This window comes from Mirounga angustirostris, unplaced genomic scaffold (genome assembly GCF_029215605.1).
Source record: "Mirounga angustirostris isolate CCGP_5_RB_7025 unplaced genomic scaffold, mMirAng1.0.hap1 SCAF_10, whole genome shotgun sequence".
Classification (NCBI taxonomy): domain Eukaryota; kingdom Metazoa; phylum Chordata; class Mammalia; order Carnivora; family Phocidae; genus Mirounga; species Mirounga angustirostris.
This window is the reverse complement of record NW_026991718.1, coordinates 9,733,066-9,760,298: the sequence shown is the minus strand read 5'-3', so window position 1 is coordinate 9,760,298 and position 27,233 is coordinate 9,733,066. Positions and strand designations below refer to the sequence as shown.

The 27,233-nt window shown below is 54.3% G+C and overlaps 1 protein-coding gene across 7 annotated transcripts in view; it reads right to left on the bottom strand.

Annotated features, from left to right (window-relative positions):
- The window catches only part of EIPR1 (EARP complex and GARP complex interacting protein 1), a 126,309-nt gene that overhangs the window by 40,859 nt on the left and 58,217 nt on the right, over window positions 1–27,233 (bottom strand). The window lies entirely within an intron of this gene.

Genomic DNA, 27,233 nt, shown 5'->3' with positions numbered 1-27,233 from the left:
CGAGGGTGGGCCCAGGGGCAGGAGGGCCCCGCCACAGGAACTCGGCGCCTGGCCGGGGCGCTAAGGCGGGAGCGTGTGGGGAACCCCGGCCCCCGGCGCGTACACGGCGCTGTCCTGCCACTGTCCTGGTTCTCCAGGCAGACAGCAGCCCAGTGCCCGAAGGCGCCGCACGGACACAGCGTCTCCCACAGACAACGGTGGCGGCTCACCACCCATCTCAGAGTCCCGACGCTTGGTTTTCAAGATGCTCCCGGAATCTGTATTCACAGAGCAGTTTCAAATGCCACGGTGTGGATAAGAACACTAAGCTTAGGTAAGGAAGACCAGGGAACATGCCAGGAGCCAGGTCGCTGCCCCTCTACACAATGTTTCAGTAAAACAAAAAGAGAAATAAAACAAACCAAAAATATCAGATTTAACATTATGTGATAAAAACTTAATCATGAATTCCTAAACACAAATCCTTTCAAATGTGATTTCCACTGAGTTCCAAACTGCGTATGTGCTACACACTTTCCCTTCTAAAGGCCTTTAGTACATGATGGTAAAACAAGGAACAGGTTTCAACACTAAATCACAGCCGACACTGAGTGAGGACCATAAAGGAAATGCAGAACAAGGGAGAACACTGCGCATTTCCCGTGTGAAGTAAGAACACGAGAGGGCCGCATCCACACCGGGAAGTGTCCCATTTCTCAGCTCTGTGGCCCTTCAGTCCAAACACCAGCTGATCAGCCAAGCCATCATCAGTGTACACGACGGGCAGATGCCTGGCTTCACCATCATCACCAGGATCAGAGGATGGGCAGGGGGCAGGCTTTCCACCGGGGTCTCGGATCCGATCCTGGCGCTCATCTCACATGCCGTTTGCTGAGCCATGTGTATATAATTCATGTTAGCCTTCCCGTTTCACCTAGGAAAATGCAGCATGCCCTGGCTTTTCTACACAAGAAACTAATTTTCCTGTGGAACCTTCCAGGCACCCGGTGTTTCTGCAGAGCCTGTGAGGCCTCGGTGTCACCCCTAAAATCCGAGAATATCCACCTGAAGAGAGGGCTGGCAACGCTGAGGCAGAAAGAAGAAATGAAGGCTGAAACACCCACCCTGTACAGACACAGATGATATGTGTCTCCCTAAATGACACGAGAAAGAACCACCTAATCTGAACAGGGATGGAGCTACCCAGTGTGAGAACCAAGTGAGGCTCCTCTACAAGGGGAGGTACATACAGCTTGTCTATGGGAGAACGGGCTGGTGGCAGAGCCCCACAGAACAAACTCCTTCTCTGGGGAACTCTGCTCAGGCGTCAGGAAAGTAAGTCTTTCCCTGTAACTTCTTCCTCACCCAGCAACATAGCAGTTGGGGGTGAGATATTAAATGCTTTCACCTTGAGAACAGTAATTAGACAAGAATGCTTTGCATTGCCGCTTCTAGTTAACACTATACTAGAGGTCCTGACTACTTCGTGTGGCAAGGAAAAAGTAAAGGTGTAAGAATGGGAGAAGAAATTAAAACATCACTACTTGTTAATGACGATGTATGTAGAAAACTTAAGACAATCTATACTGTTAGAAACAAAACAGGGAATTTAGCAAAATTGCTGAACACCAAGGTGATATATAAAAATTAATTGGGTATCTGTAGATTAGCAACAAAAATTTAGAAAATTTTAAAGATTTATTTATTTATTTATTTATTTGAGAGAGAGAGAATGAGAGACAGAGAGCATGAGAGGGAGGAGGGTCAGAGGGAGAAGCAGACTCCCTGCTGAGCAGGGAGCCCGATGCAGGATTCGATCCCGGGACTCCAGGATCATGACCTGAGCTGAAGGCAGTTGCTTAACCAACTGAGCCACCCAGGTGCCCGAAAAATTTAGAAAATTTTTAAAAACATTAATAATCACATTAAAAAATCAAGTATCCAGGGCACCTGGGTGGCTCAGTCAGTTGAGCAACTGCCTTCGGCTTAGGTCATGATCCTGGAGTCCCAGGATCGAGTTCAGCATTGGGCTCCCTGCTCAGCGGGGAGTCTGCTTCTCCCTCTGACCCTCCCAATTCTCATGCTCTCTCTCTCACTCTCAAATAAATAAATAAAATCTTTAAAAAAAAATCAAGTATCCAATAATCTCAAACTAAAGAAGTGCAAGACCTGTACATGGCAGAATGAAGACCACTGCTGAGAGAAAGTAAAGGCCTATACATGGAGGGGTATACCATGTTCATAGACAGCTTCACTGCTGTAAAGGGTCCATGAATCTTTTTTTTTTTTTTTTTAAGATTTTATTTATTTATTTGACAGAGAGAGACACAGCGAGAGAGGGAACACAAGCAGGAAGAGCGGGAGAGGGAGAAGCAGACCCCCCGCTGAGCAGGGAGCCCGATGTGGGACTTGATCCCAGGACCCTGGGATCATGACCTGAGCCGAAGGCAGACGCTTAACGACTGAGCCACCCAGGCGTCCCATGGGTCCATGAATCTTAACTAAAATTCCAAAAGGCTTTTTGGGTAGAAGCCAACAACCTGCTTCTAAAGTTCTAAAATTTACATGGAAATGTGAACTGCCCACATAGTCAACAAAACAGTCATGAAGAAGAACAAAACTGGCTGATTTACAAATCTGTAATTAATTTGGGACTGGATCACAAATAAATAGACCAGAGAAAGAAAATGCAATCTAGAAACAGACCTTACAAGGATGGTCAGCTGACTTATAACAAAAATGCCACTGCACTGAAGTGGACAAAGGATGGTCTTTCCAGTAAAAGATGCTGCATCAATTGTATATTCATGAGAAAAATGAATTTGTATCCTATCTCACAACATACCCAGAAATCAATTCCAAACAGACTGAAGATTAAAATGTAAAAGACAAAATAATACAAATCTTTTCTATAATACATAGTAGAATATCCTCACAACCTTGGGATAAGCAAAGATTTCTTAAACAGGGCAGAATAAAACACTAATCATAACAGAAAAGACTGGTAACACAGACCATGTTAAAATTAAGAATGTCTATCTACCAAAAGACACTGAACTTCACAAAATTAAAAACTTGGAAAGACACCATGGAAATAAATGAAACAAGGGGTGCCTGGGTGTCTCAGTCAGTTAAGTGTCTGCCTTCGGCTCAGGTCATGATCTCAGGGTCCTCGGATGGAGCCCCGGGTCAGGCTCCCTACTCAGCGGGGAGTCTGCTTATCCATCTCCCTCTGCTGCTCCCCCTGCTCATTCTCTCTCTCTCTCTCTCTCTCTCAAATAAATAAGTAAATAAAATCTTTTTTAAAAGAGAAAAAAAAAATGAAACAAAACTGGAAGAAAAGGGCGCCTGGGTGGCTCAGTTGGTTAAGCGACTGCCTTTGGCTCAGGTCATGATCCTGGAGTCCCGGGATCGAATCCTGCATCGGGCTCCCTGCTCAGCAGGGAGTCTGCTTCTCCCTCTGACCCTCCTCCCTCTCATGCTCTCTGTCTCTCATTCTCTCTCTCGCAAATAAATTAAAAAAAAAAAAAAAAAAAAAACTGGACGAAAATATTCCAATACATATATCTGACAAAGGGCTTGTATCCAGAATATATAAAGAACTCTCGCAACTTAGTAACACAAATAACCCAATTTTTAAAAATGGCAGAAGACTGAATCAGACAATTCATAAAAGAAAACATGAATGGTCAGCAATCACCAGAAAGGATGCTCAATATCAATGGTAACTGGAGAAAGGCAAAATAAAACCAAAATGAGATGTACTACATACCTACTGGAATGGCTAAAATTTAATTTTAAAAAGATCAACAGTACCAACTCTTGGCAAAGATGTAGAACAATGGGTCTCTTGCAGATTGCTGGACATAGTGTAACACAGTACATTTTGGAAAACATTTTGGCAGTTGAGCATTCACTTACCAGATAACCCAATGATTCCACTCTTAGGAGAGGTGACAGAGGTGGAATGAGTGACACTTGGTCCCTTGGTGTCCCTTGGTCGCCAGGTTGGCAGGTCCTGAGTGTGACTTGTGTCACAAAGTGTGACTTACTGATAATGAGCTTTGTGGCCACTCCTGATTTCGGCAGCTAAACCTGGCCCCACAGCAATAGCAGCCTGGAGATGGTATGTGACTGCCAGAAGTCAGGGGTAGCAATTATCGTAACGACCAACAAGGCAGCGTGCCAGGCAAGGAAGGCCAACTGGCCGAGTTGTGGCAACAGATAACAAGAGATAGCATTCCTAGGAGCAAAACAGATGGTCCCTCAACAGAGCACTGCCTGCCTAATACATGCATGCATACATACATACATACCAATTCAAAGGAAACAGGAATGGATGAGCAGGAAGCTGAGGGAAGTCACCCTATTAAAAGTCATGACCCCTCACCCAGCTCTGGTCTGAGCAGATTTCAGACCTAAAAGCCACTGACAGAAAACATGGCCAGATCCCCAGGAATTAGGAACCCATAACACCAGGGCAAGTGCCCACAGTGATGATTAGCCCAATGTGCACCCAAGAAGACCTACTGCCCCTTAGTTGGTGGTCATACACTGGGCAAAGGTAATACCCAACAGTTCAAGGCCTACTGAACACAGGGTCTGAGATCTAAAGTGTCCTGTCCCTTATTAAGGTAGAGACATTAGGGGGGCAGGTAATAAATAAAATCCTAGACAAAGCCTGGTCACAATAGATCTTGTGGGTCTGCAGATCCAGCCAGTGCTCATCTCCATGGTCTGTGAGTGTAAAATGGGGCTGACGCTGATGCCCCACCCCATCATAAGCAGTGGAGACATGTGTCTACGTTAAGGATCAAGGGCATGGAAGGGCCTTGTTGAATTGGCCATCTGGCCTCTGCACAAAGTCAGTGGGGCCCTGGGGAGGGTCTGTGGGCTACTCTAAGCTCAAAAGAGCAGGCACCCTGCTCACAGCTGGAGTGCCAGACCTAAGTCTCTGTTAGAATAACTCCACCAGCCGCAGGTAAGTGACATGTAGACGCTGCCCTCCAAATGCCTATTTTCCTATCCCGATGAAGACAGAGGACTGCAAACCATCCACATCTCCTGTGAGAGGAGAACTGCATGTGGTTTTGCTGCAGGGCTGTTAGCGCTCTGGCCTGCTATCATAATATGCTCCAGAGGCATCTGACACCCTGCAGAACCCTGCCCTGAGCCAGGACAGCAATGACATCACGCTGCGTGCAGCAGACCCCAGCAAGCGGGTGGAAGATACCCCGCAGAGACTCAGGACCTGCCAACCTGGCGAGGTGTGAGGTCCAGTATTCTGCAGAAGCTGCATCCTACACCCACAAAGGAAGAGGCACAATGCCTGAAGGCCTCTTTATCCTGCAGCCGACATGCTGTGCATCTAGGGACACCGGGCCAGCCCAGATGCTTGGCAACATGGCGGGCTGCCGGCTGAGTGGCAGTAAGGGACAAAGGGCTCAGCGGCAGGTCAAGTTGAAGATACATGACTTGGAGGACGTGCTGGCATGGCAGTGACAGAAAGGGTAGAGCAGGGGCTTCCTGGGAAGAATCTCAGGCTTCCAGAGAATCACATGCATTTTAAAACACTGCTGTGGCCATGCTTCTGGGACCACAGGTGGACCAAGGGACACCAAGGGACCAAGTGTCACTCATTCCAGAGCCCCATCATACCCACCAGGACACAGTTAGGCCCACAAGGCCCAGGACAACTCCATAGACCGTGGACTCCTGCTATGTGGTTCTATGTCCCCAACACAAGAACACACAGGCCTGGGGAATGTGTACTTCTACATGATACTGTGTCCCTAACACGAGAACCCACAGCCCTGGGAACCAGGAACGAGAGCAGGGCTGAGTCCACTTGCTCTTCCCCCAGGACCCACAGGACCCTTGTGTTTCCTGTGCCCCTAACTCTGGGCTGCGCAGGGTCAAAGGTCCTAATTCCCATGGGGGGGGTGCGCTTTTTCAGGGACAGAGCAGGGATTCCCTCAAGCCACAAGTGACAACGGCCAACATGCCACTGAGATTTTGTGGGTGTTGTTAGGTCGCAATAAGCTGACTTATAAACCATCTAGCCTCTGGCTATAATCATTTGTGTCTGTGCTTGCTTCCACTTGGTAATGGGAAGACAAAGTTGAGTCAGATACAGACATTGCCCACAGGATGCCAAACATGATCGAAGGGGAAATAATATAAGGACAAGATCGGCAAATGCCTTAAGAGAGATCCAGGTGAAGTGCTGCAGGGAAGATTGCCTTCCCATGGGGAGGTGATTATTTAGCTGCAGCCCCAAGGGGGACTGGGGCACGTGGAAATGGACATAAGGCTTTCCGCAGGTAGGATTAAGGTCCCAGTGGCTTTGGAGGATTTCAATTTGGGATATGGTAAAATGAATGAAAGCCATAAGAAATGAGGTTTGACGCCCTACTGGGATGGACCAGGAAGGGTCCTGAAGACTAGCTGAGGACTGTGGAGGGTCTGCTCTAGATAACAGGGTGGAGGCTGACAACTCTGAGTGAGGACACGGTGCCTGGCAGGGAGAGGACACGTTCCATCAATGCAAAAACACTAGGCCCTGCGCCGCGCTTGAGAGCAGACGATCTGGCATCAGTGTGTAAGACGGGCTGAATCAGGAAAGAGGCTGGCAGCCAGGACACAAGTCAGGAGCATTACCCACTGGCAAGACAGGGTCATGGCCACAAAACCACCAGGCAGACAGCGGGAGAAGATGACCCTTAGTGTCCATCCTAGAAGCCCCGGATGCGCACTCCTGCCGTGCGGCTCCCACGGTGGCCGGAAGGCGCACGGCCTCCAGAACGGCCATGGCCCACCACGGGGTCCACAAGGCACAGGGACGCCACGGGCGCAGCGCGTTCAGACCTTGTTCCATTTGCACCGTGCACGGGGCCTGAGTAAATGGCGAGCAAAGGTGCTCCAGGGTGGGCAGACGAGGGAGCTGCCGAACACAACTGGGGACGTGCCACGGGACGGGGAGGCCAGGGTGGTTCCCACCAGGCAGGTCACGCCTGCAGAAATAAACAGTGACGGGAATGACAACTCGGCAGCAGCCCACAAGTCCGTGTAAGACAAAGAGAGAGCCGCACTAGGTACGCTTGCAAAATGCAGAGAACCGTACATTTTTCTGAAAACTGGTGAACAAAAGGAAAAAAAGTGAGGAAATTTCCAGCATATGGAAAATTTATCTGGATTTTCTGAAAGATTATGAAGTTTTGTTACCAGAACTTACTATGAAAATTTGATGGGTCCAAGGTGAATCCAAAGTTCCTTATTGAGAAACGTAACCCCTAGAAATCACCCTGAGAAAGACCAGAAAGTGACATCGTGTGTATTCTGGGCACCCGCCAACATCACCCACCCTAGAAATGCGCAAAGCTGCAAAATCTGCTGCATGAAGAGTGCGCCTTGGGTCCAAGGAACACGGTAGGCATTATCAGAAACTCTCCAAATCCTCAGAAGCAGATGAAATTGAAGGTAAACAGTACTGAGTAAGAAATGCTGGAGTTTGCCCATCGAGACATGCAAATTGGTTCTGAAACTCGGAGGATTTCCATATCTGCATGAGTCTCAACAGAGCATTCAACGCAAATCCAGCAGCTATCAAAGAAACTAAGGTGCTTTTAAGAAGGAAACCCCGATCTTTAGAAGGAAACGCTGTAATAACCAGCAAGGCATTCCACTCTTCTCTCTCTGTCTGAGTGCATCCTGAAGGGAGGTCCTGTAGCGCCCGGATCACTGTTGTAACGACCTCGAGCCCCGGGAGCCCCGGGAGGGCAGGCCCACCATCGCAAGAAAGCAAGCTCAGGGCGCAAACCATGGTGAACGCAGCCACGTGAGCGAGAAGGGAAGGCCCACGCCACGCACAAGGAACCTCACCCCTCCGTTCTGTGAACCAGGAGACTGAGGCCCATGAAGTTAACCAGCTGCCCCACGCTCTTGTGGGTCATCAGTGCCCTAGTCAGACAGGAAACGCGGTGGCCTGACTCGTCAACAGTCCATGGCTTCGGAGAAGAAAATACCAAGTTGTGTCCTGAAGGCTAATTGGAGGCCACTGTCTGTTTTTCACATGGAACACGCAAGCTGAAGGCACTTAATGAGATAAAAAGATAATCAGGTCCAATGAATGGAAGAGGCCTGCCTGAGGCTGCCAACTGTGCCCGCGGAGTGTGCCACTCACTGTAAGGGATTACTGAGTCCGGGCTTAGAGGAATTCAAAGGAGATTAGGGCCTTTGTAAGCCTGAATAGCTGCCCCAGCCAGCTCAGCTAAAGGGCTAACAGTGCCCTGGCTGGAGACATAATCTGATCCCCAGCCGGACGGGGAGGAGGCTTCGGCCGGGCTCTGGGAGCAGGATGCAGTGGGCGCATTCGGAATCCGAGGGCTATTTTTAGAGTTCAACCATCTCTGCGTCTGGCACAGGCTGAGAAGGATGAAGAGCAATCCAGCTCCACTAAGCAGTCACCTGGGACAGGGAGAGCTTGGAGCTGTGCCTAAAAATGCCTTTCTGCCCTGGCCTTCACATGCTTTAGGGCACACAGTGTATGAATCATAGACCCCGGTGCACAGGAGGGCAGACTGATGACGGAGCAGGGTCTGGCCTGTCCCCTCGTCTCCCAGCACTGGTGTGACGGCTCCTACACCCCGAGAAGCTCTGAGCTCCCTGACCACAAGGACAAGGATGGGTGGGGAGGAGGACTGGCTGCGATCTCCAGAGACAAGGCAGGCACAGGAACCAAGGGCCGATCAGAGCATGTTAGCCCAGGTGGCTCTCTGGCAGTGGGTAAAGGAAGAAGAGATCCAGTCAGGCGCCCCAGTACCCCCTGATCTATGTAACTGGCACGACTTGGCCCTGGGCAGAAACCCGCCTTGAGCCACCAGTGAAGAGCCCCCACCTCCCATGCAGCGCTTAACCTAGGACAGGTTCGCAGACCCACAGCCCCTGCTCTTCGGGGGACCCAGGCCCCCTTGAGGAAGGACTCTGTAACACTGCTGCAGAATAGATGAGGTTTTCCTCCAAGCCTTCCCTAGGTCTAGGACGGTAGCACCACAGGAAAGGGACGGAAGGCTCCAGACCTGCGAGAGCCCATGATGAGCCCAGGGGGTACCACTGGCCAACAGCCAGACCTATGGACTTGTGGCCCCAATCCACCTCAAAGAGGGCTGGTGGACCAACCTGCAGCAATCACCAGATTCCTGAACGTATCAAGGGAAGGGGCAGGCGGGGGCGGGCAGGATCCCACCTACAGCAGAGCCAACAATGATGGGAAGAACGATGGAAGCCCCTGGAAGTCCCCTTCCCTCTCAGAATGGTCACCAAAGGCAACTCTGCAACACCAGTGGGAATGGAGAGCTTGGATCACCATCAAAGTCTTGAAAGATGCTGGCATGCTGATCTTATCAGATCCCACCGAGTCCCCGCTTGGGCCTGCGTAGCAGGAAGAAACTCTTGGAGGACGACAGCGGATCATGACAAACTTCATCAGTGACACCAAGGGCTGCCATCTGACGTGCTGGGGCCAGGGATGCACAGCAACACAGCCCCTGGCCTCTGAGACACGGATTGGGGCGGGGGGACATCTTCTCCCAGAACCAGTCTGGAGGGGTCACCAGCAGCCAGGTCCATCAGCAGCCGGGACAACAGTTCCTGCGCTGGCAAGCCCACATCGGTGCTCACAGCTTCCCACCAGAACCCCATCCAGAGTGGGCACGCCTTGCCCCAAATCCAGTCCCCGCCCTGCCTGTTTCTGTAGGGCCGGGAGCTAAGGATGGTGTGCACTTCAAAGGAGACATGACAGGAAAGGGCAGTCTCTGAGAGCGGGACTGACCGGCCCACTAAGCCCACAATCCTCGCGCCCGGGCCCTTCCTGGCTCAGAGCATGCTCGCATGAGCCCTTCACACCCCGCTCTGTGATAAACCACGGGGCTCCAGTGCAACGGGGTCCGTGAGTGGTGTGCGGTGAGGGTGCCAGGGAGCTCAGCCCCTGAATGGGCCCCAGACCCTTGTCTCTCTACGATCCTGCTGCCTCAGCCTGGCAACAACCTTCCTACGGCGCTGACACAGAACTGGTGCCGAGGCTTCCTGCCCACACAGCCCGGTGTGTGAGACCTCACGCCCAGGCTGGCATTCTGGTTCCCTCCACAGGCCCCCCTGCATGGCCGCTCTGCACCCTGCCCACAGCCCCGGGGGTCTCGCTCCCTCCACACTCCAGGGCACACCACGCCCTGCTGTGACTGCTGTGACCACCTGACACCAAGGGTGGCCTACTGCCTGCCCAGGACTGCCCCCCGCTGTCCAGCCACGTGCACCCCCCACCATCCAGCGGCGTGCAACCCCCCTCCCTTACCCACCTCCCCTGCCATCCTGCCACGTGTGCCGCCCCCCTCCCGCCGTCCAGCGGCATGTACCACCCCCCGACGTCCGGCCGTGTGCGTCCCCCCTTCCCCTACCCCCCCGTCATCTATAGCCTCGTGCACCCCACCTCCCCTGCCGTCCAGCAGCGTGCACCCCCACTCATGTCCAGCGGTGTGCACCCAGCCCCTCCCCTGATGTCCCAGCACAGTCTGCACCCGCTCCCTCCACTTCCCCTCCCTGGGTCCCCGACTGAGTCCTAGGGTGCCAGAGCAAGTTACCTTATATCAGGTATGCGTAAGTCTTCTGTCATAGTTAGTAGCTCCTTATATCTAACTTCCCTGTTTGCCCTGCTAGCTGGTTTCCACCTCATGACCCAGATGGTACCTGGTGATCTCATCCAAACGCTGTGTCGCAGGGAGAGTGAAAGGCAGGTGCACGGGGTGGGGAGAAAGCCTATGGAACCCCAGTGCCACCGCCTAAGTGACATTCCTAAGTGTCTAGCCATCTGGACCATGTTGCGGTATCTTCACCACTAGGAGGCCCAACTTTTGGTGGCCCTTTTGAATCTGGGAGGCAATAGATGACATGCTGACCATGGGGCTCTAACCCAGCGACCTGTCAGGCTGACACCTTAGTGGAGCTTGAACCAAGAGGCGTTCTGCTGGAGGTCCAGGCACAGGGCCCCGCTGGTGCTTGCAGTTTCCAGGCCAAACAAGACCACAGTGTAGAGCCTCCGGCGAGCCCCATGGCAGAGTCCTAGGCCAGACCTAGAATCCTGTGGCCGAGCAGTGCCCACTTACACGTGGCCATCACCCTGCTGTGAGGAAACAGCTCCTGGCTGGCTCCTGGACCCTGGTGGGCAGGACTGGACCCTGACCGTGGGAGGCAGATGCTGTGCGCCGAGTCCTGCACATCACAGCACATGTGTCATCTGATCCACCACGCCATCAGGAGGGCAGACACATCTAACATCAAGTGGGAATTCTGTGCATTCCAAACAAAATGGGGCCCCAGCGGGTCCTGAAAGCGGAGCAGGTTCCTCATGCGGTGGCTGCACTGGTTCTGCTCTGGGGATAATCCTCTGATCCCGAGGGAGGAACACCCGCCCTGAGCTTACAGACAGCCCTGCCCAGACACGGCGCCGACAGGAGGTACCCCACGCAGCAGTGTCTGGAAGGAGAGCATATGCCCGCTGGTCCACGCTGCCCAGGTGTGTGGATGGTCAGAGACACAACTGCATCAGCGTCTGGACGGTGGCTTCCATCGTGGCCCCGAGATCAGGCTTGGCAAGAAGAGAGCAAAAGCAAAGCAAGGCAGGCACACCAGTGGACTGCTGAGACGCAGCAGAGCGTGAGTGCACCTTCCCCATATGAACACTCACCATGGCATCTCAGCCACGAGGGGCCTACTGCACAAACACCAGCCATTCCCCCACGCCCAGGCTGCGAGGTTCCTAGAACATCACCACATGTGGGGTGCGAGCCGTTCCCGGGAGGAGAAGATCCGTGTCATACCAGCAGCCCCCTTTGGCCTGAGCTCCCCATCTGCTGTATGAAATGCCCTCTTTCTAAAACACCTGGTGTGGTCTCTTGATCCTGACGGATAAACTCACCCTGATATCTCTAAGGATGGTGGTATCATTCACTGATGAGTAACAGAGAAAAAACAGAGTTTTGGATTGTGCTGCTCCTGAGATGCCCAGGAGAGATCTCAGTAACAGGGCCACAAGGCAGTCTGATGTCTATATGTGAAGCCCAGGAAAGAAGTGAAGGGTTTAAGATTATTTTTCTCATGGGGACACCAGGGTGGCTCAGTTGGTTAAGCATCTAACTCTTGCTCTCAGCAAATGCCATGATCTCAGGGTTGTGAGATCGAGCCCCGCATCGGGCTCCGCACTCAGCAGGGAGTCTGCTTGAGGTTCTCTCTCTCCCTCTGCCCCTCTCCCTGTTTGTGCGCACTCTCTCTCTCAAATAAATAAATAAATATTTTTAAAAAAAGATTATTTTTCTCTTCCACTATGTTTTTCAACAGTTTCATTTATCAAATTCACAGATTCTGGGACTTCTGATTCTAACAATACAGCTAATTAAGCATCTTGAAAAAAATTATGTTTCCATAAAACACTTACCTATATTTTTAAATGCACAGTTGTGCTCTCAGGAAAATAAAACAATATGATCAAGAGCAAAAACTAAAGCTGTTGTTGAAGCCAGAAATGGAAGCTACAGCTGCCCTTTCCATATCTGTCTCCACTGGGAATCTACAGACCACACAGTGAACAGGAAATAGGCATGAGGCCCACAAAAGGTAGAGCATCGGGACTGGGACCTTTGCAAAAGTCTAGACTCCCAAAGGGCCACTTTCTCATTAAAAGAATGAGCTGGTATAGAGACACGTGTTTATCTCAGCCATGGCTCGGAGCAGACAGCAGTCTACCTGGGAATCTGTATCCTACCCTGGTCCTCACAGAAGTCTGCGTTTGAATTTATACCGCTGGTATCCTGGACCGGGAAATCCTAGGCCAAGAATTTAACTAGAGGTCCTAGTCATTGGCAGCCCCGGGCATTTTCCAGAGGAGGCAAACTCTCTAGAAGAATGCACCCCCAGGCCAGGCGCTCAGGATTCCTACAGCTTCAGAGCAGCCCCGTAAGGGGCTTGTACTAAAACAGGGTGAAATTCACACTGACTACAGTGCCTCTGAGTGAGAGCCGGCCAGAAGAAGGAACCCCAGAGTGAGAACTCCAATGACTTCAGCCATGAGAATCTTTAAATCACTCAAAGAAATGAAAGCTGGAATAAAAAATGATCAAGCAAAAAAGACCACCAAAATCTACCAGGAATGTTTTTAAAAGAACCAAATAAAATGCCTAGAAATAAAATTTATGACTGTTGAAATAAACATCTCAGTTGGCAATTTTATAGCAGATTAGAAACAACTGGAAGAATTAAGCACTGGGAATGGTGTGAAGGAAGTGCCCAGAGGGCGGCAGACACGTACAGAGATGGAGACGTGGGGGGGCACGGAGTCCTGCCACCCAGCCCTGGGGGCGCAGGGGGAGGCAGAGGCTGTGGGAGAGGTCGGGGGTCGGTCCACACAACCTAGAAGGATTCTGTAGTCAGACAGCTTACCGGTGTCTGAGTGCTTTCTTTGATGTATTGAAACTAAAACTGGATATCACAGATGACATTTTATGGGAATAATTTATGTAAGAAGGGTGAGACAGAAGCAGAAGACTCAGCTCAGCGAAAATGCCTGGACCCCATGTTGGGGACAGACACATTAAAACGGTAAGAAGCGAGGGGCAGCTAGAATGTGTAGCGAGCACTGCGCTCTCACTATGTGCCAATCTCCAAAGTGCTTCCCGAGTACTAACTTGTTTATCCGCCTCACAGCCTTAAAACGCAGGAACATCCCCACTCACCCAGGCATTTTTATGGTTTCCCCTCTTTTATTTTGTTTCAAAGATTTTATTTATTTATTTGAAAGAGAGCGAGAGCACGAGCAGGGGGAGGGGCAGAGGGAGAGGGCGTCTCAAGCCGGCCCCCCACAGAGCACAGAGCCTGACACGGGGCTCGATCCCACAACCCTGAGACCATGACCTGAGCTGAAACCAGGAGGTGGACATTCAACCAACTGTGCCAGCCAGGCACCCCTGGTTTCCCTTCTTTTTAATCAAGTGACCAAAGTACATGGGACGGGTAAGATCCTCCCTGGTGGTCAGAGAAAACACGTCACCTGGATCGGCAGGCCCTGACCCACGCCCGCACCCGCCTTCTCCTGGCTGTACAACCCTGGAGAAGTAACTCACCTTCCCTGCGGGCCGACACCTCTGTAACTCAGGGACTGTGGTGAGGATGCCAGGCGGTTGAAGGAAAGCACATTTAAAGGGTCGGCTCGGACACCGGCAGCAGCACCTCCTCTCTCTCATTCTGGGTCTGAAAGCAAGTGTCTGAGGCTCCCTACAGGACAGGCCCACAGGGGGGTGGAGCCACGTAGCACAGACAGGTGAGGTCTCCACGAACACCCCTCGTCCCAGAGCGCAGCCCAGCACCCTGCCCTCCCAGGAGCTCCTGGCATTGTCCTCCCTCACGCTTCCCGAGCATCCCCGCCCGGATCATGTGCACGTGTAGCAGGACTTCCCCCAGCCACACCATCATGTCCCCCAGGCCCTGCAGACCCACATCCTTGGACCCATGGCCCCAAGTTGCCCCCGGGCGCCAGGGATGCCACTCCGAGCCTCATCCAAGGGTCGGCTTCTCAGCAGCTGCTGCAAGGAACATGCCTCCACCGCCACAGCAGCTCCCAGCGAGGCTGCCCACAGCCGTCCCCTCCATCCACCGCCCCGCCTAGCAGACGCTTAGCACCAGCACCCTGGCAGGACATAGCCAGGCCCAGCCCACCCTCTCCATCCTGCTTGCCAAGCCCGCAGCTAGGCCAGGGCTGCCTCTCTAGGGGGCGCTGGGCTCTGTCCCGGACCTGGGTCACCATCTGGCTACGAGAGGTCTGCTCGCCTCAAGAACCCAACTACAGAGAGACCCGGCTCTCTCCAGCGACCGAGCCCTCGGAAGCTGAGGCTCCATCCCTGTGCCAGTGCCCTGAGGGCTGCCCGGAGGGGGTGTCTGCACGGCACGACCCCAGCCTCACCCCCCGCCCGACGGCCTCATGGCCGACCACGCAGAGCACCCCCGCGCCTCCAGGAGAACTATGCGCTGACAGTGCGTTGACTGGCGGTCCGCGTGCAGCCACTCGTTTCTCAGGACTACAGAAAGGCACCAGTGACACTTGCTTGTCATCCCAGTGTTTGCTTTCTGGACAGGGACCACCCACATTCCCATTAGAACGGAGAACGCGGTGATTCATCAGCATTAGCTAGAGCAAAACTGGCACGCAGCACCTTCGGCGATGGTTTCTGAAATCACCATTATAAACTACGCTGGCACCCACTCGTGTCAGAAATTAATTAGTACCCCCCAAAACACCTTCATACCTTCATTCTTCGATAATGTGATGATTTGCTGATTGATGTGTTTAGGTTTCTACTCCATGCCCCGAGCTAAAGCATCAAAAGCTGCCTCCCAAAAATACCAGTGCACATGGCTTCTACACAGAAATACTCAGCGTGTTCAGTAGGCGCTGGGGACGCGTGGGAAGAGTGTGCACGCGTGGAGCGAGCGGGGGGCGGCTCCGAGCCACGGCCTCGGCGCAGCGTGATTGCAGACGGGCACCAGGGTCCGCTCTCTGGCTCTGGGAGGACCCAGGAGGCAGAAGACGGGGCACATTCATGACAGCCCCATGAAACACGGGGGTGCTGCGTGGTAGAAAGAGTGCAGGGCGGACGCGGCGGCTGTGTGATCTGCGGACGACGGGCACGCACAGCCAACAACCACGACGGCACCGCCGTGTGCACATGGCGTGGGGACCTCAGAGCTGTCCCACCACACGCCCCACGGTCTCCCGTCACCACGCCCCGGGTCCCAGGATCAAAGCGGTGGCAGGACCGGCTCACTGGGTGTCCCAGAGCTGCCGTCTGCTAGGAGCTTGCCGTGAGGAGGGGGACAAAGCTCAGGGCATCCTGGCTTATGCTCTTCTAGGAGTTACCCTCCAACGGGAAAGGCAAGTGTTGTGCTTCACTCTTCTCCTGGGGCGAGAGCGGGGGGTAACGAGGGAGAATTCGGCCATAATTCCAGGACTTTCTCTTCCCACGTTGTCCCCTGCAAACACTTGGCTACCACGGCATTTGTACAGGGCCTCCTCCCCCACCCCAGGTGCGCCATGTGCCTTTATCACCCGCGTCTAAGCTTGTCTACGGACAAGCAGACACCCCTGCTGCCCACAGGCCGCACAGCCTACCTGCTCCTGTCTCCCCTCCCCGTGCTGCCCCAGGCTGCACCACTAAGGGTCATCCTGATGCGTGGCTGGGACGAGGAGTCACCAGGCCACCGATGGACGGACACCATCTCCTCACCCGTCTGTCCTTATTCACCTGTGGTCAGCTCCCCCGCTGGAATCTGAGCTCCCGGACGGTGGGGCTGTGGCTGTCTGATTTACTGCACCTGCCTGGTAGGCAAGAAAGGTCAGTGGATGCTTGCTGGGGAAGTCAGCTTGCTTTTCCAAGTCAGGGCAAATGTCCCATCTGACTTTACTATTAGCAAGCAAGTCCTTTGGGAAGGCCACCTAGCATGGCTCCTAGAGTACAACATGCGCTCAGCAGGGTGACCGGACGTGCTTCCTCCAGCCCCTGAGGCGAATCCAGCTCAGCTCTGCGCCCAGGGCCAGAGTGCTAAGGTCGCGTGCTCCCTGCTGCCTGCAAGGGCCCTTCCGGCTTCCAGGTCACTGCAGCCCCACTGTGTGCCCCCAAGTCATTCCTAGGAGCCACCTGCATGGTGGGCGCTGCCCCCTTTCCTTGTCCCCTTCTTCCTGGTTCATGCACATTCTGTCACTTTTCTCCTGCTCCAGGTGCTGCACACAGCTGTGGGGCTGCTTCCTGCACAAAGAGCCCAGCAGAGGGGACGGGCAAAGTGTCCCTGCACCTGCCCCCCCGCCAGGACACAAACATGCCCCCCACGCAGCAACCCTATGCTGGCCCCAGGACGGGGCTCCTCTCCTCTGTGTGTGCATCTGACTCCTCATCTGCAATAGTGGTTGGCTTACACTAATTAGTACAAAAATCCACCCAACTTGAAAACTCGGGAAAGTACATTTGTCTACTGTCCCACACGTGCCCTCCAGTTGGCAGTGGACCTGCCCCTGCTTCTGACGTCCTGTCAGCCAGGAGGCCAGGGGGTGTCTGCGGACATCACCAGCCCCGGTGGCCAGCCTTGAGGGGTAAGGAGAGGGTAAAGAGCAACTCTAAGAGAAGGAAATCATTATGAAGCATGAAACAGACTCGCAACTGGTCCCCAGGAAAGTTATCTTCTTTATGAAAAGGAAAAATAAAACAAAATGACACAGAAAGGCAAATGGAAGGAAGCAGTTGGAGTGACTTCAGAAATCGAGTCCTCTGCTCCAAACAGTCGCTGTGACCCCACCGTATCCATGAGCACCTACTGCGCATGCTGCCGACCTCAGGGAGCATGACCTCACTGCCTCAAGGAAGTTCTCGTTAGCGGCCAATTCAAGAACAGAACCTGATTTCATGAAGTCCCAACGCTCAGTGCGAAAGGATTCCTATTTTCACCTGTCCGATTGCCCAAATTAAAACCCAATTCCAAAACAAATTACCTTAATTTCCCATATCTTTTCAAAAGTAATTGTGATTACTTCAAATTCCTACAGATGGGCCAGAAAAAGAGAAAAAATAGAAACAGCAAATGCTTTTTACAGAAAAGATTAAAACCAAAGCCTGTATGAAACGTGCAGCGCCCCCGAATCAAACACCAGAGGATCTTGTACTAATTAAATTGAGTCAGTGTCAGATGGAAAGGCCAAATTCAAACACCAGAATGCTTTCTCAGGTGAAGTGCTTGAAAATGGGAATTTTGTATTCAATACTGCAAAAGAGGTGACCAGCGAGGACAGTGGGTCCAGCATCCTTTGAAGCAGGAAATCCCAGACAAGTCAATGGAGTCAGTTCATGGAAATTCATGGTCAGGTGAGCCCGCGCCGCCTGGTGTGAGCCCTCAAGGCCCCGCGCCCACGCTGGGAGCCCCCTCCCCACAGAGCCCTCCCGCAGCCCCAGGCCCTCCCTGCAGCAGCTCTGGCACAGCCCAGCCCAGGACATGGTGACGGCTTCTCCTGGCCACACATCCTTTCACCCTGGGCAAAGCGAGGGAACCGTTCTCTGTGCCTTTTGTCTGCAGCAAACACGAAACCCCTGACGGGCTGCAAACAGCTGAGCATTCCCTCCCTCCCGCTCACCTTGCACACACCTACACACACCCTGAACTGTGGTCCCTGACTATTTAGTCCCCTGGTTCATTCCCTCGTGTTTAACCTTGAAACCCGGTTGCGAATGCTCCGACATCAGAGCCTACAGACGGTGGCGGGCACAGCGCCGGCTCCTGGCGGGTGTCGCTTTGATGGGCTTGGGGGCAGAGCCAGCTGGCTGCGAGACGCCGTTGCCCGGGGAACGGCCGCTGAAGTGTGTGCTCGAGTGGGCACGGACGCTCTCTGCAGCCGCCGCGGCCGCCGCTGTGCGCGGAGAAGCCCAGCTGGTGCCCATTAATGCTCTCGGTGCGGCAGGGACGAGGAGCCAGTTCCAGAAGCCTGACTCTTCCCACTGACAAACAGGCTTATCTCACTGCCTCCCTAATGAACGTACCCGCCGCACCCACCCTAACAAAACGCAGAGCGTACAGAGAGAAGCATCTCAAGGATGTGCCCTAATTAAACAATGCTGGTCGGCTAAACACGAGGGCACAGCCCTGCAGCCCGTGGAATGATCCGCCCTTTTACCTATTGTAAATTCCTCTTTTTTCTCTCTTCATTTCACTTAAAATGGCTTAAAATGCAGGAAGAGGGTGGCGGTGAATTCTGAATGCACAGAGGTAAAAGATGCATTTTAAACATCTACTTAATCACCAATCTTTCTAAAATGCATAGGGCAACTGTTTTTGAAAATCTGGATCTCCCTGTGAAATGCAAAAAACCCAAGTTCCTTGTGGGGCTTAACGATATTTTCTGTACTTACGCACTTTTCCTTTGACAATCTCCAAGCGCTCAGGTGTCTACCTGAGGCGGAGGCTGAGGGCGGTGTTTGCTGGCAGAGGTCGGTTCAGGGTGGTCCAAGTGGGCAGCCGGCACACAAAGGCCTGCTGCAGGCTCAGGACAGGGCGCCCGGCACTGGGGTCACTCAGTGTGTACTCAGCACATCCCGAGTAACACTGTCCGCTGCAAACCTGACCCCCGCCGGCCAGCCGACACACAGCCACGGAACGGTTCTCCACGCGAAACTAACGGATCATGCGGCGGGGAAAGCCGACTCGGGAGCTGGAAGACCCGAGTTTGAAGCCTAGGTCCGACTTAGTTACTCTGTGACCCTGGGGAAGGGTTTTCCCATCAATGGCATGGGAAAGACATCTCCTCCACAGAGCCCTGCCTCTGCCTGCAACCTCCCCCACGGCCTTCTGGTTTCTTTGTCTTCCCCTCCTGAGTGAGGGGCCATCTTTAGTATTGCTCATGGGGATCTGGTTTCCCTGCCTTCGAGCAGGCTCTGTGGCTGGGGAGCCACAGGACTCACTGGCTAGGGTGTTGTAAGAGTGATGCATGTCACCTGTGGATGGGAGCCCCTCCTGAGCTCCAGCCCCCTACTGCAGGTGACATCCTAGGGGGTGGCTTCCCTTGGCCCAGGCAGCAGGCTGTGGAGACAAAAGCAGGATCCAGCAAACCTGCAGGTACATGCAGTCTGAGGACAGCAGGCTGCAGGAGAGGGAGACAGAGGGGGACACGAGGGCAGGAATCCCTGCAACTTAGCCATGAAGAGACCAAGGGACCGGCGAGGTTGCCCGAAGATTACCTAGAAACCCAGTGTGTCTTCCTGGGGAAACTTTTCCAGAAGAAAAACTCGGACAAGAACAAAAGATGTGTATGTATGGATTTCCAATACAGCTTTGTTTATAAGAGCAAAGAATCAAAAATAAATGTCCGCCAAAGAAGAATCGGTCCAATGCACAGGGACTCTTCATACCACCACCAAAAGCAACCCTGGAAAAGACAACCACTACCTCCCATCCGGTCCACCAGCGGCGGTCCTCCTAGGTGGGCATGTCCGCGGCCCCAGGCTGCCGGCCTCCCGCCCTCTGCACACGTGGTGCCAAACCCCAGCCCAGAAGACCAGGAGAGGGGGTGCAGGAGCAGGCTCCAACCACACCCTCGGGCAAGCCTTGGAGTGTGGAGTTCGGGCGGACGGGCCAGATGACGGAGCCAAAGCCCCCGACACCAGATGGCAGAAGCAGAGTGCCCTCTACCCGCCGACCTCTGCCAGCAAACACCGCCCTCAGCCTCCGCCTCAGTCAGGACTCAGGGTCCCCTTGTGCCCGGCCTCAGGGACTCGGTGCTTCAACTTCACCCTTGAGAACTGCTACAAATGAGCTGCAAGGGTTCTGAGTTCCAAAGGAGAAAGGCTACTGCCGACCACTCGGGGACAGGTCTGCAGAGGTGGAGGGAAGGCCCAGCTCCTGCTACTACACAGAAGCCAAGCCAGGGCCGGCGCTCACGCTTCTCTCGCCTGGGACCCCAGGGCGCTGGCGTGAGGAAGCCAACAGCCATGGCGAGCGGCCACGCGTGCATGTTCTAGCCACTGCTGCTCAGGCCTTCCCCGCCAACAGCCAGCTTCGGCTGTGGGAGTAACGAGCCTTCTGAGGACCCCAGCTCCATCCTTCCAGTCCCAGCAGCTGGGCCCAGGCGCTAGGGAGCAGAGGGGAGCCAATCCTGGGGTGCCCTGCCTGATTCCTGATCCCAGAACCCCCGCACTGCATAAAGGATTGCTTTTACTCAACAAAGTCAACCCACTTACAAGGCAAAGGGTGCCTTATAAGCCGCCATTAGGATATCCACGTGCACGCTGCTGATGCTGGACGCGCTTCACCGTGACCTGGTTGCCATTAGCCTCCATGGGCAATGCCACATTTCAGAAAGCCCAGGAGAGGCACACAGAAGGACCAGGGCCATCCAGGAGGCTGTCCTGCCCACTCTGTCCCAGAGACACGGGGAGACCTGGGGGGAAGGACACTCTGGTGCTCGGATCCGGAGATGCAGTGGGCAGTCAAGCTGCCGGCGTGCATGCGTCCTCTGAGATGTGTTGTGTTTTCACCTCGGTGGCTTGGGAAGCAGTTCCGTAAGCACACATAAAAGGCGGTATGGCCAAGGGCTAGACTCCCTCATGACTCACAGAGCGTCCTGCAGAGCACGGGCACCAGAACCGCACTGACCACACACCAACAGAACCCCCAGCTATTTTCGTGTCCATGTGCCCGGCAGCCCCGCAGCTAGGTCCGCGATCCCCCGTGCAGACGGAGGAGTCGAAGCTCAGAGGGCAGCAGCCTGCCCGCGGGCGCCCCAGCAGTGAGGAGCAGATCTGACCCAGACCTGACCCCAAAACCAAGTTCATGACACCAGGCTCCACGGCCTCCGCTCTGGGCTGCTCAAGAGCAGGGTCTGGGCACAGAGGCCACCGCGTGAGGACGCGCTGACCTGCCTCCAGCGAATGCACGCTCCGTGTGGGCAGGGGTCTCGGTAGCGCACCTCCTGTTCTGCCGGCATCAAGACACTTGCCCGGCATACAGCATGTGCCCAGTGGGATTGGCTGGGTGGAGGGACGGACGGACGCCGACGGACACACGCTCTGGCACCCATCCAGCGGGGGATCCGCGCTCACCGAGTGCCTACCTTCCAGCAGGCCCTCCGCCTTCCGAAGGGGAAGAGGACGCTGAGGGGGCCCCCCTGCAGGGACCAGAGCGGGGAAGGCGAGCGGGGAGGACGTGAAGGACTTCCGTCCCTCCCCGTGACCCTGCTCCCCCCACCTCTGTCTTAACCTGCCCCTCCCGTGAGGCTCCGCTGCACTCTCTGCATGCCCACACCACTCCTGAGTCTCTTCTTTTTCTTTTCACCAAGAACCGTTCCTGTGAAGTGACCTGAACATGTTGTTGTGTGTGTGGTCACAGACAAGTGCGCGTGAACTCCTAGCAGACTGCTCAGCCGCCATTCCGAGCAAGGCTTTCTGGCAAGAGTGTGAGTCTGCTCTCGAATCCCCAGCCTGGTGCGTGTTTGATATGGATTGAGAATCCAGGATAATGAATGCAGACAGCGAGGAGTCGGCGCCCGGGGCGGGGGGAGGCAGCAGAGGGGGGCAGGCCACACGTGACCCTGAAACACTGCTTTTATTTCTGTCTGCCCGTTCCCCACGGAGAGCGAGGGATGTGATTTTTCAACTTCTACTTCTGCTGACTGGGGCCAGAGGTCCTCCAAAACACAGATCACCATCTCACTGAAAAACAAAAACTGATCTAAACACTGGACTTTAAGCATATTTCGGGGTCCATTTACTAGTTTCGGAGATTTCGTTTAAATTACCTAACTCCTTGGAAAGTTACCCCAGGAGAGACAAGCGCGACTACAGGCGCCACGTGTCACAGCTGAGGAAGGGTCTCCCGGGACGTGGCCTGCCGGGGCTTCGGGAAGGTCTTTTGCTCCGGGCCTGGCAGCATCAAGCAAACAGCAGCGTCAGCGACGGAGGAACGAACACGGCCAGTAAGAGACAGAAAGCATGCACCGTCAGAGCCAGGCCGCCACGCGCTCCCGGGAAGAACAGACGTGGGATGGAATCCGTTGCTAAGCAACAGGGCCTGCCGTCCTCCCTCCCGCCCTGGGCCCTCAGGTGTCTGCGGATGGACCTGTCAGCCAGGGATGGCAGCCGCTTGATTCGAGTGCAAACGTGCAGATCCCCGTGGACAGAACCGACCTTGCAACGGTCTCCGAGCCAAGCTCCGCCCCGAGAGCAGACCAGACTGCAGCATCTGAGGGCACACATTCACCTCTGCGCCCGACCTCTGCAAACAGAGGCGTCGTATGCAAAGCACGGAACTAGGGAGGCTGTGCCTTACTGACAGTCTGAGGGGAGGGTGCTTTCGCCACGAGACTCCAGGCCAGGGTCAGTGCTTCCCAGGAGGGGCTGGGAGGGGCTCCCAGCTGATACTCACAGCCAGAAGCGTCCGTGGCGGCCCCGCCCCCAGGGGAATGTGTCCTCGGCCGCACGGGGAGATGTGGACGCCACCCTCCCGCCTGCCAGGCCGCGGGCACTTTCCCGTTATCTCCTCTGATTACAAGGCGGCGCTTCAATCCGTGGCTCTCAGCAGTGCCCGGCTTTCTGGAGTCCAATGGCCCACTCTGCTGTCCTCCTTGGCAACACGACTGCTCCATTGGCGTCCCCACCAGCTCCGAACCAGGGAGGCAGGGGACGTGCACGCCCTGGCAGATTTCCCACTTCTTCCTCACCCGTGCCCCCCGCCCTTCTGAGTGACCCCTCTGTCACTATATTCTCCTATCTGGGTTTTCTCCCAAATTACAGCTCTACAACAAAGAATGCCAGCCTTACAGAGCTCTCTCTCTATGCAGACAAGGGCGGGCGACAGGACCCAGAGACCCCAACTGCCTCACAGCCAACAGCAGGAACTGACAGTGGGGTCGAATGGCCAGCAAGGCTGGCCAGTCCCAAGTGACCCAGGTCCTCCCCTCACCTGCCTGGGGCGCCCCTCCTGCTCCCCACTCTGCACTGGCTCCCTCCAGGCCAGCCCAGCCCTCTTCTCTGTCCTGTCCCGAGGCGAGCCCCTCAGCTCCGCAGCCCGTGGTGCTTCCTGCCCTGAGCCAGGCTCCCGTCACCCCACTGGCCCAAAGGTAGGACGAGCAGTTCACACTTGTGTGTCCCCTCCGCATCCCACCTCTGGAGAGAGCACCACACCTGTGACGCTCCTCATCTGAGTGGACATTCACACTTGCCCGGAGTCCTGCCTTCCCTTGTGGACGCCCCCACCACGGATCCGCGGCCCTGCTCCGCTCTGCTCTGCCCCCAGCCTGCCTCTCATCTCCTGCCTTCCCCCGAGCACTTGCTCCCTCCCTGACCCCATGGCACCGATCACCGGCCCACGCAGGCCTCGTTGGCTCCGTCTAGGGCTGGCCCCACACCACAGGATGACAAGCCTTTGTTCCGTGTGTGCTCCCACAAGCCCTCCGCAGCGACACCCTGGGCAGAAGCAAGCTCCACGAGCCCCTGCAGTGGACGGACAGATGCACCACCCTCCCGTCCGCAGCCACACTCGCGGCCTCCTGGGGACCAGCGCCCACTGGCCCCTCCAGGGCCCAGGCCAACCTCCTGCCTCACACACCAGCCTGGCTCCTTTTGCGCACGGGGCTCTGGCCAGCCCGGCCTCCGTGCTGTCGCCACCCGAACTCGAACTTGCGCAGCCCAGGCCAGGCCTCCCATCAGCTGCTCCTCCTGGTAGGCGACTCCCCTGGACGGTAGCACAACGCACACACATGCACACCCTCGCTCAGGCACACACACCCCCACTTGCAGCAGGACACGCACACACATCCTCAGACACAAGCAGCTCAGGGCACACTTCCTCACACACACACTTGGGGCATGCGCACACCCTCATCGTGTGCACACACTCATACACCCGGCACGTGTACACACGCAGCTCTTGCACATACACGTTCTCAATCACACTCAGGTGCGGCACAGGCGCCACTCTTGCACATGGTGCACACACTCACACAGTGAGGGCACACAACTCGAACGTATAGGGCGTGCGTGCAAACACCCCCACACATTCACACAGTGCCTATGCACACCCACACACTTGCACACACTCACACGTGGCACGTGCACCCTCACAGCATGTGCATACGCACTGGGTGCACACTCACACACCACACACGCACACACCCTCACAGCATGTGCATACTCACACTGTGTGCACACACACAGCACACGCACATACACGTGGCACATGCACACACCCTCACAGCATGTGCATACTCACACTGGGTGCACACTCACACGTGGCACGTGCACACACCCTCACAGCATGTGCATATTCACTGTGTGCCCACACACAGCACATGCACACTCACACGTGGCACGTGCACACAACCTCACACCTTGTGCACTCACACGTGGCACGTGCACACACCCTCACAGCACGTGCATACTCACACTGTGTGCCCACACACAGCACATGCACACTCACACGTGGCACGTGCACACAACCTCACACCTTGTGCACACTCACACGTGGCACGTACACACACCCTCACAGCACGTGCACACTCACACTGGGTGCACACACACAGCACGTGCACACACATGCTCTCACTCACATTCCTGTTGTCTCCTCTCCAGGCGTTCCAATTTCACTTTGTCAAACAAGTCAGCCCCAACCTATCAACGCCCTGCCGTTGCTCTCTATGCCTTTAACCTGCTTTAGTTTGTCCTCATAACACTTTCTCTACCAGAAACCATATTTACATTATGCATCTTCGAATGCAGCCCCGCAAGGGCACCCGTCTGGTTCACTGCTGTACCCCCGGGTCCACAATGGTGCCTGGCGCGCTGTAAATGTTCAGTGACAGATGCCAAATGAGTAATTATGACATGTCATATAAGGAACACAAAAGACTGTAAGAGATGCAAAACACTTTTTTAAATGCAAAAGGATACAAAATCATGATCCCTTTTTAAAGGTGCTATTTTACCACTAAAATGTGAAGGGAGGTTGGGTACAGAGGGTTATAATTTGGGGAATCAAATGTTCCCAGGAACCAAGTCAAGAGAACATCTTTTTCACTAAGAGCTGGCCACAGCAATCAACCATGGCTTACACTTACTTAGGAATGCTTCCTAAAGGTTATTAATCCCAATTCTGTTTTTGTGCTGAATTTAAGGTGACCCAGGGCTCCCCAGGGATGAAAGTGATGGGGGCTGGGGACACAGCAGGACAGGGGAAGGAGGAAATGGAAAGAGGAGGACAGAAAGTCCTCAAAAGGCAGGGGCAGGCATGTGTGGGACTCAGAGCAGAAGTCCCTCCAGTGGGAGCGAGCAGATCTGGACGGGGAGAGGCATAGTGAACAGGGGTCGTCAATCATTTGAGGTCCTCCTCGGATCAGCCAGACTAACTGCCATCAAATCACACGTGTTAGCAGGTACAGAAGTGCTTCTGTTTCTGCCTGAACAAAGCAGGAAGGACACAGAGAAAACCTATCGTGTCTCCTAGTGCTACAGGCAGGCCAGAGAGAGCAGGTGAACTTCTCCGCACTCCAGGAGCCAACCCTCTGTTTGCTCATCAGACAGTGGAACAGGTTTAAACTTCAGCTTCTGCCTAAGTTCCTGAGAGATTCTCCAGTTCTGGCATCGATGAGGACAACTAGTGGACCTGAAACCAGCAGAACACACCTCCAGCCACATCTGAATGTGAGCCCCCACCTGGGCACCAGCCCTCATCTGGACATGAGGCCCCCCACCCCAACCTGAGCGCCAGCCTCCACCTGAGTGCCAGTGCCCACAGCAGTGGGGGATGGCTAGGGGTGAGGAGACACTGCTCAGAGCTGAATCACAGTCACACCCAGTATTACACAGTCACTTGGAGGTCAGGAATTCATTTTTTTTGTAATTAGGATTCACATCGATGCAAAATGGGATGCCATCTTATGTGAATAGTACACAGTTCATTACATACCTGAATGCCTTCTCTGTATCAGATTCTGCTACGCATTGAATATTTATAATTTATAACCTATCCGCTTTCAAAAAGGATCTAGGAAAGATGGCTGTTTGCTAAATGCATTATGATGTAGATCAAAATTATATTATAAAAAATAAGCTATGTCATATTTTTAAAACTAGTTTTATCTAAATACCTGCTAAGACAATCGTTTTAAAAGTAATCAGCACACATGCATGTCTAGTAGGTAATGTATTTAAAACGGATATGGGCTGACACTGAGGGAATGAACATAAGGAGCTGCTCCAGGCACTCTCCAAACCTTCTCTCATTCAATGGACGCAACAGCTCTGTGGCGGACTAGGCTTCCATATCACACGGCATCATTTATAAAAGCAGAACCAATGTTCTTGAGTGTCAGCCATGCTCTGGACCTTCCTGCACAGAGCACGGCTGGGTATCACACAGAGGCCCACAATGTGGCACAGGTAGTGAGTGGCAGTCACGACTCAGGTGGAACTCTGCCGGACTCCAAAGCCTGTCTGCACCCTCGTCTCAGGGCCGTCACAGGGACGCCATCCTGGGTCCCCACTGCTGGACAACACGGTGTCCTCAGGCCCACTGTGTCCTGCTCCCTGAAGAGGCTCTTAAGTCGAAAGTGTCAATTCTGACCACCTGCTAAAATCACTCCAGGAGGGTCTAGAACTCCTAAGGCCAGGGCCTTATTGGGAAAGATGGAA